General features: G+C 46.5%; 1 non-coding gene across 1 annotated transcript; it reads right to left on the bottom strand.

Moving 5' to 3' along the window:
- Positions 1 to 6475: 6475 nt before the first annotated feature.
- On the bottom strand, positions 6476 to 6547 carry trnah-gug (transfer RNA histidin (anticodon GUG)). The gene has a single exon. It is a non-coding gene; the product is annotated as a tRNA-His (tRNA).
- Positions 6548 to 14562: the final 8015 nt, after the last annotated feature.

The raw sequence follows: 14562 nt of genomic DNA, 5'->3' as shown, positions 1-14562 counted from the left end.
ATGACAATCTCCAACAAGAGAGAGTCTGACCACCTCCCCTTGACATTCAACGGCACTACCATCGCCGAATCCCCCATCATCAACATCCTGGGTGTCACCATTGACCAGAAACTTAACTGGACCAGCCATATAAATACTGTGGCTACACGAGTAGGCCAGAAGCTGGGTATTCTGTGGTGAGTGACCCACCTCCGGACTCCCCAAAGCCTTTCCACCATCTACAAGGCACAAGTCAGGAGTGTGATAGAATACTCTCCACTTGCCTGGATGAGTGCAGCTCCAACAACACTCAAGAAGCTCGACACCATCCAGGACAAAGTAGCCCACTTGTTCGGCACCCCATCCACCACCCTAAACATTCACTCCCTTCACCACCGGCGCACTGTGGCTGCAGTGTGTACCATCCACAGAATGCACTGCAGCAACTCGCCAAGGCTTCTTCGACAGCACCTCCCAAACCCACGACCTCCAACATCTAGAAGGACAAGGGCAGCAGGCACATGGGAACAACACCACCTGCACGTTCCCCTCCAAGTCACACACCATCCCGACTTGGAAATATATCACCGTTCCTTCATCGTCGCTGGGTCAAAATCCTGGAACTCCCTACCTAACAGCACTGTGGGAGAACCTTCACCACATGGACTGCAACAGTTCAAGAAGGCGGCTCACCACCACCTTCTCAAGGGCAATTAGGGATGGGCAATAAATGGTGGCCTCGCCAGCGACGCCCACATCCCATGAACGATTAAAAAAGGCAGTAATGGCGCGGCTGGGATACAAAACCATGCTGGCAAAGCTCAATGGATTAGCAGTCCATCACCTCAACCACTCAGCCACCTGGTCGCAAGAACAGTGCAAAGAAAGCCCTTTTATTTGATTCTTTCAAGGCAAAAATCTTGGACTCAAAGGTCAGAGTCGGAAAGCCGCTTTTCAATCACCAGTTCCGAGATTCTGGACAACACTCTTGTGAAGCGGTAGCGTGGCCGAGCGGTCCAAGGCGCTGGATTTAGGCTCCAGTCTCTGCGCTGCCATAATCTGAGCTGTTGAACATTTTAGCCTCATCACCAAAATCTTTCTTTTCTCAGCAGTGTCATGCGTGCCATTAATGTTGTTGGGGCACAACTGCCACACCTCATGTGCTGCGTCGTGATCGTTTTGTGGTTAACACTCTGCGTTGTGGTCGCAGTAACATCGGAGCGAATCCGAGTCTCCACAGAGTTTCATTTACCGATTTTTTCCTTTCCCACATGTGCTGAGAGGATGCAGCAAGAAATCAATCTTCAGAACATGAAAGAAAAATGTTTTGGTGAAACCTTTCAATTCCGTCAAATCCCACCTCTCTCACATGCCTGTACTTGATGTTCCACAGTTCAAACCCGCCTCTTCTCCCAGCTTTTTCTTCCTTCCACAGTCAATAGGCCGCCTTTACTTTCCTCCTTCCATTTCATGGACACTTTCCTGCTGCATTGCCGACTCTAACATTCACTTTCACGATCTCACTCCTTTAAGTTTGTTCTGCTCCGACCGCTGTTTCTATTGGGCACATGTCCCATTCACACCAATGTTCATTTGTGCCTTGAAACCAGTCGATACATTTCGATCTGCGTGACCGCTCGACAGACAAACACGACGAAAGCAGGGCTGGTCTCTGGAAAGACAGCCGCCCGATTGTTCACGAAATTTACTTGGGGAATCTTGTGATCCAGGGGATGGTAACTGAAGAACTGGTTTTTGTTTTGATGCTTGTTGGCTCTTTTCTCTCAGCAGTTGATGTGCGTGAGTGACGGGCAGCGCGACAGAGCAGCGAATGGCGGTTGAAAGGTTCACATTTGGCAAGTTGGGGCGGTGCAGTAAGATCGGAAGTGTTCCGCCTTGATCTTAATAGTTCTGTTGAAACGTGCGATTGAATCGAGTATAGGATAAATGTAAAGAGCGCCTGTGGGGAAAAAGGAGCGATTACAGGCCATGAGCGGAAGGTCTTTCAAATTCTCGTGGCGCAGGACGCTGTGTGCGGAAACGGCAGATTTTAAAGCGCGTGTGTAGGAAAGTAAAGTGCGATGTTGTGTGTGAGAAGAGCACAAGAAAGTTGTGCTTGAAGCTGCGCCCTTGAGGCAAGTTGCAGGTTGTCAGGAAAACTGCTCCAGTGAAAGCTCAAAAATAAAACCAGAAACTGCTGGCAACACTCAGCAGGTCAGGTAGTATCTGTGGGGAGATACTCAAGTATTTATCCAATTCTCCTTTTAAAGTTACGATTGAATCGAGCTTCACCATCCATTAAGGCAGTGCGTTCCAGATCATTACAATTTGCTGTGTAAAAAAACCTGCTTATTTCCCTCTAGTTCTTTTGCCAATTATCTTAAATCTGCGTCCGTTGGTTGCCGACCCTCCCGCCAGTGGGTGAAGTTTCTCCTTATTCACTCGATCAAAACCCCTCTTAATTTTGAACACGTGGATTACTTCTACCCTTAACCTTCATTGCTCGAAGCAGAACAGTCCCAGGTTCTCGAGTCTCTCCACACAACTAAACCCCATCCCTGGTATAATTCTGGTAAATCTCCTCTCCATCCTCTCCAAGACCTTGACATCCTTAATAAGTTATAGTGCCCAGAATTGGACACATTACTTCAGATGAGGCCTGAACAATGATTTATAAACGTTTAACATAACTTCCTTGCTTTTGTGTTCTATTTCTCTATTATTAAGCCAAGGAACCGGATGCTGTTTTAACGGTTTCACCAACTTGTGCTGCCACATTCAAAGATGTTGATGAAAACTGTCGAAACTTAACACTATACAAATGCATTAACACCCAAACAAGTAGTACAAGGAGAAACTTTATTGAACCCCAACTTGTATACAAGTGGATGTGCACCTCAAACAATGGTTGAGGGTGCAACTTCGCCGAGTCAATGAATCAGTTCATGTTTATACAATTCATGAGGCAACGCCCACCTGTTACAGAATATGGGCGTACACGTACATTCTTTATTCGCTCAGGTAGTTGGTCAATCAAGTAGTGAGCCAGCCGCCGAACATCCATAGACATCACGTAGGCCTGAGCAGATGTCAGCTATTTACTTTCTCTCTGCATTCCTGTTCCTTGTTATCAGTAAGTCTGGAGCCAGTCTCAAGGCTTCATGGCCATTCATCAACTCTATTATTATTATATTCTGTCCTTCTCTCAAGGAAGGCCTGGCTGTGCTAGGCCTAATTATCAACATACCATGGCTCAAACGCAATTACACAATTGTGCTTACTTTGTGTTTGTGGCTAATCCTATCATGTGAGTTAATAAAGAGTTAATATGGTCAAGTATCCCGTCATGCACTTCCACAAAATTACCAGTAACACATTGGGTGAGAACGAATAACAGAGCACAGGCCGGGATGGCGGAGAGAGACAGAGACACGTGTTGTGATCTGTAACTTTTTATAAACACTTCAGTTTATTTCACTCCGTGTGCAACACCGTGCGATCTCCCCTGGTGTGTCAGCTTTCAGTGTTTATACAGAGTGTAATATATTGAATTGTCTCTTGGATCACACGGGGTGGTCGACGGGGGTCTGTGTGCGGAGGGTTCGGGGGTTGAGCTCTGATTCCCGCCCTCTTCTGGATTGAAAGGAGAAAAGAATGAATGAGAGAGAGAAGTGATGTGGGAGAAGGGATGATGGAAGAATTTGTCCGTGAACTTAATTAAAGTGGCCAAAAATAAGATAATATTAAGATATCATCAGCAGAACATTAATACAAGCTGTAAAACAAAAGAAAAATACTGCAGATGATGGAAATCTGAAGTAAAAACAGAAAATGCTGGAAATACTCAGCAGGTCAGGCAGCATCTGTGGAGAGAGTTCTGATGAAATGTCATCGGCCTGAAAGGATGTTTCTCTCTCCACAGATGCTGCCTGACCTGCTGAGTGTTTCCCGCATTTTCTGTTTTTATTATTAATATAACCTGAGCTCTCTCGAGCGTTCATTGGTCGATTCACTGATAAAGCTGGGAATTGAGGGGAAGCTGGTTCATGGCGAACCCCAGCTCTGAATCCCCCCGGCAGAGAGTTCAAGGAATGTTTAATATAAATGAGATTCAACGAGAGTCTCAGAAAATCTCTCCTTGATGGTCGGTCTCATTCTCCCGAAGTGAGGAATGAGCGGGAGGGGTTATATTTTATTCCAAGAGGAAGTCTCAAAGTGCAGTTCACAGTGGGGCTGAAACAGCTGAATTGGGCGAGCGTTCAACAGAAAATGTAAAGGTTCCTGGTTCGATCCCGGGTTTCAGCAGTTTTCTGTTATTTTGTTTCTTCTTCTATGGGCCGATTCTCAAACATTTATTTACACTGACATTTTTACCCGACACTGAACGGTTGGGGATGGAATAGAGAGACATCAAGGATGTCTGTATTTAGCTTTTTTTCTCAATTTCCTTCTGCCTTTCTCTCTGGTTTTTGTCACTCTCGGTGCTCGATGAACATTTGATTTGATGCATTTGTCCTAAACTGATGCCCTTTCCACATCTCAGGGCGGTCAGACACGCTCTGTCTGTCTGTTACTGCTTGTGACCATTAACGGGAACAGGCCGCGAGTTAAACATTTATCAGCAAACCGCCAGAGAGATAACACAGCGGGAATAAAACACATTGCCTCACATTGTTAGACACCGAGTGACACAGATTGGAATGTGTGTCAGTAAACAGACCCGGAAAACAGAGTCCGAGAAAGGAAAGAAATAGAGAGATAGAAAAGAGTCATAAAAAGAAAGAAAACCCTTTCTCCACCCCAACAACAAAAACAACTTGCATTTATATCGCGCCTTTAACGGAGTAAAACGTCCCAAGGCGCTTCACAGGAGCGATTATCAAACAAAATGTGACACGGAGCCACATAAGGAGATATTGGGACAGGTGAGGTAGGTTTTAAGTGTCTTAAGGGAGGAGAGAGAGGTCGAGAGGCGGGGAGGTTTATGGAGGGAAATCCAGAGCTTTGGGCCCAGTCGGTTGAAGGCACGGCCGCCAATGGTGGAGCGATGAAAATCGTGGATGCGCAAGAGGCCTATTTTTTCATGCCCTCTCTTTGCTTTCCTATTTTCCTTTTTAATTTCACCAACGTTTAATGATTTCTCACCATTTAAAACATATTCTGTTCTTTTATTCTTCCCATCAAAGTGAATAACCTCACATTTCCCCACATTATCCTCCATCTGCCACCTTCTTGCCCACTCACTTAACCTGTCTATATCCCTTTGCAGACACTTTGTGTCCTCCTCACAGTTTACTTTCCTATCTATCTTTGTATCGTCAGCAAACGTGGACACATTGCACTCGGTCCCTTCATCTAAGTCGTTAATATAGATTGCAAATAGCTGACGCCCAAAAACGGCCGGCATTGCTCTCTGTTCAGTCAAGAGGAACTTCCCTGCCTGGAAATTGGTCCCAGCCTTGTTGAGGTACAACCCGTCCATCTTGTGCAGGTCTTTAATATTAATCAATGCACAATGAGGCCCTGGGAAAGCGAGTATCTCTCCACAGATACTGTCTGACCTGCTGAGTGTTGCCAGCAGTTTCAGGGTTTATTTTTGAGCTTTCACTATCGCAGTTTTCCTGACAACCTGCAACTTGCCTCAAGGGCGCAGCTTCAAGAACAACTTTCTTGTGCTCTTCTCACACACAAGATCGCACTTTACTTTCCGACACACGCGCTTTAAAATCTGCCGTTTCCACACACAGCGTCCTGCGCCACGAGAATTTGAAAGACCTTCTGCTCATGGCCTGTACTCGCTCCTTTTTCCCCACAGGCGCTCTTTACATTTATCCTCTACTTGATTCAATCTCACGCTTCAACAGAACGATTAAGATCAAGGCGGAACACTTCCGATCTTACTGCACCGCCCCAACTTGCCAAATGTGCACCTTTCAACCGCCATTCGCAGCTCTGCAGCGCTGCCCGTCACTCACGCAACTCAACTGCTGAGAGAAAAGAGCCAACAAGCATCAAAACAAAAACCAGTTCTTCAGTTACCATCCCCTGGATCATAGGATCACCCAAGTGAATTTCGTGAACATTCGGGCGGCTGTCTTTCCAGAGACCAGCCCTGCTTTCGTCGTGTTTGTCTGTCGAGCGGTCACGCAGATCGAAATGTGTCGACTGGTTTCAAGGCACAAATGAACATTGGTGCGAATGGGACATGTGCCCAATAGAAACGGCGGTCGGAGCAGAACAAACTTAAAGGCATAAGATCGTGAAAGTGAATGTTAGAGTCGGCAATGTTCATGAAATGGAAGGAGGAAAGTAAAGGCGGCCTATTGACTGTGGAAGGAAGAAAAAGCTGGGAGAAGAGGCGGGTTTGAACGACGGCACATGAAGTACAGGCATGTGAGAGTGCTGGGATTTGATGGAATATTTGGTTTTATTTCATGCATTTAAGATTGATATATTCCTGCATTCGATGAGCAAGAGAGGCAGAAGACAAAAACTATGCCGTGACTCGGATTCGAACCGAGGTTGCTGCGGCCACAACGCAGAGTACTAACCACTATACGATCACGGCGCCACACCACAACTGGAACTGCTCTACCTGTGATATTTATAAAGCTCCTTTAAGGTAGCAAAAGATCGCAAGGGGCTTCACAGTCACGTTTTCAAACAAAATTTGACACTGAACCACATGAGGAGATATCAGAAGCAAAATACTGCCGATGCTGGAAATTTGAAAAAAAAACAGAAAATGTTGTAAATAATCAGCAAGTCAGGCAGCATCTGTGGAGAGAGAAACAGAGTTAACGTTTCAGGTCGATGATCCGTCGTCAGAACTGGAAAAGGTTGAAGATTAAACAGAAATTGTGCACTTTGATTGATACTTCACGTTATTCACATCTTACACTCGCAACACCTCCGGCCGCCAATCAGGACTTTGCTGATTTGAGCAGAGTTCAGCGAGCAATGCAAAATTCATCCACCGTGGCTTCGGATTGGACTGAAACCCAGGACTTCTGGATGAACATAATGAAGGAACCAACACATCAAACGGTAAATGCAATAATGGCGCGGATGGGATAAAAACCATGCGTGGAGAGAGAGGTCGAGAGTGAGCATGTGGCGGTGCGTGGCGTTGAGCGTGGATCTCAGGAAGCGGCGGGAGCAGTGGTTGGAGGAACGCTGAATATCATGGAGATATCTGGAATCATGGGTGGATCCGAAACATGAAGGGTGGAATTTAAGTTGGAATCCACGTGGAATAAGTCGGAGCCGGACACAGTTGCTGAGAAAGTGAGTTTCAGTAGAAACCTGATCAAACACTCTCTCTTCAGCAGCACCGACTCTCTCTACTTCAGAGCTGTCCTGGTCCGCAGTTCCATTTCATCCTTCGCCTCATCCGGCGCTTCAACAAAAAACTTTTTTCCTTCCTTTTAGATGTCAAGGACCGCAAGTTTCAACAACTCTTAGATACCAACAACCCTCCCGATCCTTCTTCCCCTTCACTTTCCTCTGACCCCACCCCTCCCTCCAATCTCTTTGTCGTGTTTTCACCATTCCCTCTGACCTTCCCCTCTCTGACCCCGAACGTCAGTCCTCAGTAAAAGCCTCAGTTTCATCCCCTTACGCCCCCACCTCAATGGGTTTCGAGCTCGACACGATGCTGAGCTCTTCTTCCGTCGCCTTCACCTCCGCGCCCATTTCTTTGGCCAGGAGTCTTCCCCCCGCACAGCGGACCCTGTCTCCCATCTTCAGATTTCTCATTTCACCTGGACCCCTCCCTCTATCCTGTTACCCCCTCTTGATCTTTCCATTGGGAACTGCCGGCGTTACATCGGCCGTCTCAATTTCTTTACTCCCCTCACTCACTCTAACCTCCCTCCATCTGAACTCGCAGCACTCCGTTCTCTCAGGTCCAACCCTGACATTGTCATTAAACCTGCTGACAATGGCGGCGCTCTTGTTGTTGTGAGGCGAACAGACCTCTACCTAGCGGCGGCTGAACGCCAACTCTCCGATACCTCCTCCTACCTCCCCTTGGAGCGTGATCCCACCACCGAACATCAAGCCATAGTTTCCCAGACCGTCAATGACCTCATCTCCTCTGGAGATCTTCCTCCACAAGGCCTCCACCTCATTGTCCCCCAACCCCGCTTCTAACTCCTTCCAAGATCCACATGCAGAACAGACCCATGAGATCCATCGTCTCAGCCTGTTCGTGCCCCCGGATAATTATTTCTTCTTAGTTTGACTCTACTTTCTCTCCCCTCGTCCAGTCTATTCCGACCAATATCCACGAATCTTACAACTCCATGCGGCACTTGAACAATTTCTAGTTCCCCGGCCCTAACTGTCTCCTTTTCACCATGGACTTCCAGTCCGTCTACACCTCCACCCCCCCCAACAACAGGACGGCCTGCGGGCCCTCCGCCTATTCCATGAACGAAGGCCCAACCTATCCCCATCCTCCACCACTCTCCTCCGTCTGGCTGAACTTGTTCTTACTTTGGACAACTTCTCCTTTGACTCCACTCACTTTCTCCAAATGAAAGATGTCACTATGGGAACTCATGTGGGTCCGAGCTATGCCTGACTTTTTCTGGGGGATACGTGGAAGATTCTTTGTTCCAGTACTACTCAGTTCCCCTCGCCTCTTTTTCTGGTACATCGATGTTGCTTCCTGCTCTCGCCCCAATCAAGTTCGCTTCCAATTTCCACCCTTCCCTCGCCTTCACACGGTCCATCTCTGAACCTTCCATTCCCTTCCTCGACTTCTCTATCTCCATTTCCGGGGATGGTCTGTCAACCAATATCTGTTATAAGGCCACCGACCCCAACAGCTACCTTGATTACACTTCATCCCACCCCGCTTCCTGTCAGGACTCTATTCTGTTCTCCCAGTTTCTCCATCTCCGTCGTGTCTGTTCTGATGATGCCACCATCCACACAAATGCTTCCGATCTGTCTTCCTTTTTCCTCAATCGAGGATTCCCCTCCACTGCAGTTGACTGGGCCCTCGACTGTGTCGGTCCTATTGACTCCACTTCTGCCCTTGCCTCTTCCCCTCCCTCCCTCCCAGAACCATGATAGGGTCCCCCTTGTCCTTACCTTCCACCTCACCAGCCTCCACATTCAATGTATGAAACTCCGCCATTTCCTCCACGTACAAGCGCGATGCCACCACCAAAAACATCTTCCCCTCCCCTCCCTTTTCAGCCTTCATAAGGGACCACTCCCTCCACAACACCCTGGTCCACTCTTCCATCACCCCAAACACCCGCTCTCCTCCCCACGGTACCTTCCGACTCGAGCGCAGGAGATGCAACACCTGCCCTTTCACCTCCTCCCTTCCCACCTTCCAGGGCCCCAAACATTCCTTCCAGGTGAAACAGCGATTTATTTGTAATAGCTTTGCTGAACACCTCCGTTCGGTCCACAAGCGTGAACCTGAGCTTCCGGTCTGTTGCCATTTTAATTCCCCGTCCCAATCCCACTCTGACCTCTCTGTCCTCGGCCTCCGACTCCGTTCCAATGAAGCTCAACATAAGCTCGAGAAACAGCACCTCATCTTTCGATCAGGCTCTGTACAACCTTCTGAACTCAACATTGATTTCAATAACTTCAGATCATAAACACTGCTCACATTTTTTCGGAGATCAAGTGCTGGTTATGGTTCTAATGTTGCCATTTACAGCTCCACTAGACCCATCTTTTGTTTCTTTACTAGTCCCATTACCACCCTCCTTGACTTGCACCATCATCCCTTTTTTCATTTAATCACTCCTGCCCTCCACCCTATCAGAGACCTTCCCTTTTGTTATTTCCTCCCCTCCCCTTCCTCCCCCATCCCTTTTCCTGACTCTGTACTTGCTTAAAAACTGTTTCATCTTCAACCTTTTCCATTTCTGACGAAGGATCATCGACCTGAAACGTTAACTCTGTTTCTCTCTCCACAGACGCTGCCTGACTTGCTGATTATTTACAGCATTTTCTGTTTTTATTTCAAATTTCCAGCATCTGCAGTATTTTGCTTCTAATATCTCCTCATGTGGCTCGGTGTCAAATTTTGTTTAAATACGCTGCTGTGAAGCGCCTTGGGACGTTTTGCTACGTTAAAGGTAAATAGTACAGACTACGTTTGCACAGGTGGGATGTGGTGCCGTGATCGTATAGTGGTTCGTACTCTGTGTTGTGCGCTGCTTCTTTTGTCTTCTGCCTCTCATGCTAATAGAATGCAGTCATCTTTGATACGTGAAAGCAAATCTAATATTCCATCAAATCCCAGCACTCTCACATGCCTGTACTTAATGTTCCACAGTTCAAACCCGCCTCTTCTCCCAGCTTTTTCTTCCTTCCACAGTCAATAGGCCGCCTTTCCTTTCCTCCTTCCATTTCATGGACACTTTCCTGCTCCATTGCCGACTCCAACATTCACTTTCACGATCTCACGCCTTTAAGTTTGCTCTGCTCCGACCGCTGTTTCTATTGGGCACATGTCCCATTCACACCAATGTTTATTTGTGCCTTGAAACCAGTCGATACATTTCGATCTGCGTGACCGCTCGACAGACAAACACGACGAAAGCAGGGCTGGTCTCTGGAAAGACAGCCACCCGGATGTTCACGAAATTTACTTGTGGAATCTTGTGATCCAGGGGATGGTAACTGAAGAACTGGTTTTTCTTCTGATGTTTGTTGGCACTTTTCTCTCAGCAGTTGAGTTGCGTGAGTGACGGGCAGCGCTGCAGAGCTGCGAATGGCGGTTGAAAGGTGCACATTTGGCAAGTTGGGGCGGTGCAGTAAGATCGGAAGTGTTCTGCCTTGATCTTAATAGTTCTGTTGAAATTTGTGATTGAATCGAGTAGAGGATAAATGTAAAGAGCGCCTGTGGCGAAAAAGGAGCGATTACAGGCCATGAGCGAAAGATCTTTCAAATTCTCGTGGCGCAGGACGCTGTGTGTGGAAACGGCAGATTTTAAAGCGCGTGTGTCGGAAAGTAAAGTGCGATCTTGTGTGTGAGAAGAGCCCAAGAAAGTTGTTCTTGAAGCTGCGACCTTGAGGCAAGTTGCAGATTGTCAGGAAAACTGCTGCAGTGAAAGCTCGAAAATAAACTCAGAAACTACTGGCAACACTCAACAGATCAGGCAACATCTGTGGAGAGATATTCGCTTTCCCAGGGCCTCATTGTGTATTGATTAATATTAAAGACCTGCACAAGATGGACGTGTTGCACCTCAACAAGGCTGGGACGAATTTCCAGGCAGGGAAGTTCCTCTTGACTGAACAGAGAGCAATGCCGGCCGTTTTTGGGCGTCAGCTATTTTCAATCTGTATTAACGACTTGGATGAAGGGACCGAGTGCAATGTGTCCAAGTTTGCTGACGATACAAAGCAAGATGGGAAAGTAAACTGTGAGGAGGACACAACGTGTCTGCAAAGGGATATAGACAGGTTAAGTGAGTGGGCAAGAAGGCGGCAGATGGAGTACAATGTGTGGAAATGCGAGGTTATTCACTTTGATGGGAAGAATAAAAGAACAGAATATGTTTTAAATGGTGAGAAATAATTAAATGTTGGTGAAATTAAAAAGGAAATTAGGAAAGCAAAGAGAGGGCATGAAAAAATACTGGCAAGTAAAATTAAGGAAAACCCAAAATATTTTATAAATACATAAAGAGCAAGAGGATAACTAAGGAAAGAGTAGGGCCTATTAGAGGACAAAAAGATAACCGATTCGTGGAGGTGGAAGACGTGGGAATGGTTCGCAATGAATAATTTGCGTCTTCGCAAAAGAGGGGGACGATGCAGAGATTGTAGTTAAGGAGGAGGAATGTGAAATATTGGATGGGATAAACATAATGAGAGAGGAAGTATTAAGGGGTTTAGCATCTTTGAAAGTAGATAAATTGCCAGGCTCGGATGAAATGTATCACAGGCTGTTGAAAGAAGCAAGGGAGGAAATAAGGGAGGTTCTGACCATCATTTTCAAATCGTCCCTGGCTACAGGCATGGTGTCGGAGGATTGGAGGACTGCTAAAGTTGGCCGTTCTTTAAAAATGGAGAAAAGGATAGACCAAGTAAATATAGTCCAGTCAGTCTAACCTCGATGGTGGGCAAATTATTGGAATCAATTCTGAGAGACAGCATGAACCGTCATTTCGAAAGGCACGGATTAATCAAGGACAGTCAACATGGATTTGTTAAGGGAAGGTCTTGTCTGACTGACTTGATTGAATTTTTTGAGGAGGTGACAAGGAGGGTCGACGAGGGTCGTGTGTTTGACGTCGTCCACATGGATTTTAGCAAGGCTTTTGACAAGCTCCCACATTGCAGACTAGTCAAAAAAAATTAAAGCCCATGGGGTCCAAGGGAAAGTGGCAAATTGGATCCAAAATTCGCTGAGTGGCAGGAAGCAAAGGGTTGACGGATTGTGACTGGAAGGCTGTTTCCATTGGGGTTCGCAGGGCTCAGTACGAGGTCCCTTGCTTTTTGTGGTATATATTAATGATTTAGACTTAAATGTAGCGGGCATGATTAAGAAGTTGGCAGATGATACAAACATTGGCCGTGTGGTTAATAGTGAGGACGAAAGCTGTGGAATGCAGAAAGATATCAGTGGACTGGTCAGGAGGGCAGACAAGTGGCAAATGGAATTCAATCCAGAAACGTGTGAGGTAATGCATTTGGGGAGGTCAAACAAGGCAAGGGAATACACAATAAATGGGAGAATACTGAGAGGTGTGGAGGGAGAGAGAGACCTTGGAGTGCGTGTCCACTGATCCCTGAAGGTAGCAGGACAGGTAGATAAGTTGGTTAAGGAGTCATACGGGATACTTTCCTTTATTAGCCGAGGCATAGAATATTAGAGCAGGGAAGTTATGCTAGAACTGTATAAAACACTAGTTAGGCCACAGCTTGAGTGCTGTGCACAGTTGTGGTCACCACATTACAGCAAAGATGTGATTGCACTTGAGAGGGTACAAAGGAGATTTATGAGGATGTTGTCAGGACTGGAGAATTTTAGCTATGAGGAAAGATTGGACAGGCTGGGGTTGTTTTCTTTGGAACAGAGGAGCCTGAGGTGTGGTTTCATTGAGGTGTATAAAATTATGAGGGGCCTGGATAGAATGGACAGGAAGGACCTATTTCCCTTAGCAGAGGGCCCATTTAGCAGGGGATTGGTCGGAGGATTAGAGATGAACTGAGGAAAACAAAATTCACTCAGAGGGTGGTGGGGTTCTGGAACTCACTTCGTGAAAGGGTGGTAGAGGCAGAAACCATCATCACATTTAAAAAGTACTTGGATATGCACTTGAATTGCCGTAACCTAAAGGGCTACGGACCAAGTGCTGGAAAGTGGGATTAGGCGGGGTGGCTCTTTTACGACCTGTAGAGACATGATGGCCTGAATGGCCTCCATCTGTGCCATAAATTATCCATGTTTCCATGTTGATGTTCATTTTGCTGTCTTGTACATGAAATACAAGAAGTTAACATGCAGGTACAGCAAGCAATTAGGAAGGCAAATGGTAAGTTGGCCTTTATTGCAAGGGGGTTGGAGTACAAGAGTAAGGAAGTCTTGTTGCAATTATACAGGGCTTTGGTGAGACCACACCTGGGCCATTGTGTGCAGCTTTGGTTTCCTTATCTAAGAAAGGACATACATGCCTTAGTTGTGGTGCAATGAAGGTTCACTAGATTAATTCCTGGGATGAGAGGGTTGTCCTATGAGTGGAGATTGCGTAGAATGGGCCTATACTCGCTGGAGTTCAGAAGAATGAGAGGTGATCTCATTGAAACATGAAAATTTCTGAGACGGATCGACAGGGTAGATGCTGAGAGGCTGTTTCCCCCGGCTGTGGAATCCACAACTAGGGGTCTTAGTCTCAGGGTAAAGGATCAACCATTTAGGACTGAGGTGAGGACGACTTTCTTCATTCAGAGGGTTGTGAATCTTTGGAATTCTCTATCCCAGAGGGCTGTGGATATTGAGTGTATTCAAGTCTGAGATCGATAGATTTTTGCACTCTAAGGGAATCAAGGGACATGTGGATCGGGTGGGGAATGTGGAGTTGAGGTCGAAGATCAGCCATGATCTGAGTGAATGGTGGAGCAGGCTCGAGGGGCCGCATGGCCTCCTCCCGTTCCTATTTCTTATGTTCTTAGAATGTGGAACTCGGTACCACAAGGAATAGTTGAGGATACTAGCATATCTGCATTTAGGGAAAACTAGACAAACACATGAGGGAGAAAGGAATAGAGGATATGTTGATAGGGTGCGGTGAAGAAGGGTGGGAATGTGGAGCATGAACACAGTCATGGAACATTTGGGCAGAATGGACCGTTTCTGTGCTGTAAATTCTATGTAATTCTACTATAGACAAGTTAATAGAAGGTGCAGACAGTTGATAAATTGAATTTAATGTGGAAATTATGAGATAATATATTTTATGAGGAAAAACAAGGAATGGAAGTGCACACTCAACAGAACGGCACAGACGCTGTGAATGAACATAGAGACCTCGCGTTTCAAATATATATTCCATGAAAGTGCAGATCCAGGTCGATAATGCCCATCTCCAACCTCCC

This window comes from Heptranchias perlo, chromosome 35 (genome assembly GCF_035084215.1).
Source record: "Heptranchias perlo isolate sHepPer1 chromosome 35, sHepPer1.hap1, whole genome shotgun sequence".
Lineage (NCBI taxonomy): Eukaryota > Metazoa > Chordata > Chondrichthyes > Hexanchiformes > Hexanchidae > Heptranchias > Heptranchias perlo.
This window is presented reverse-complemented; position numbering and strand designations above follow the sequence as displayed.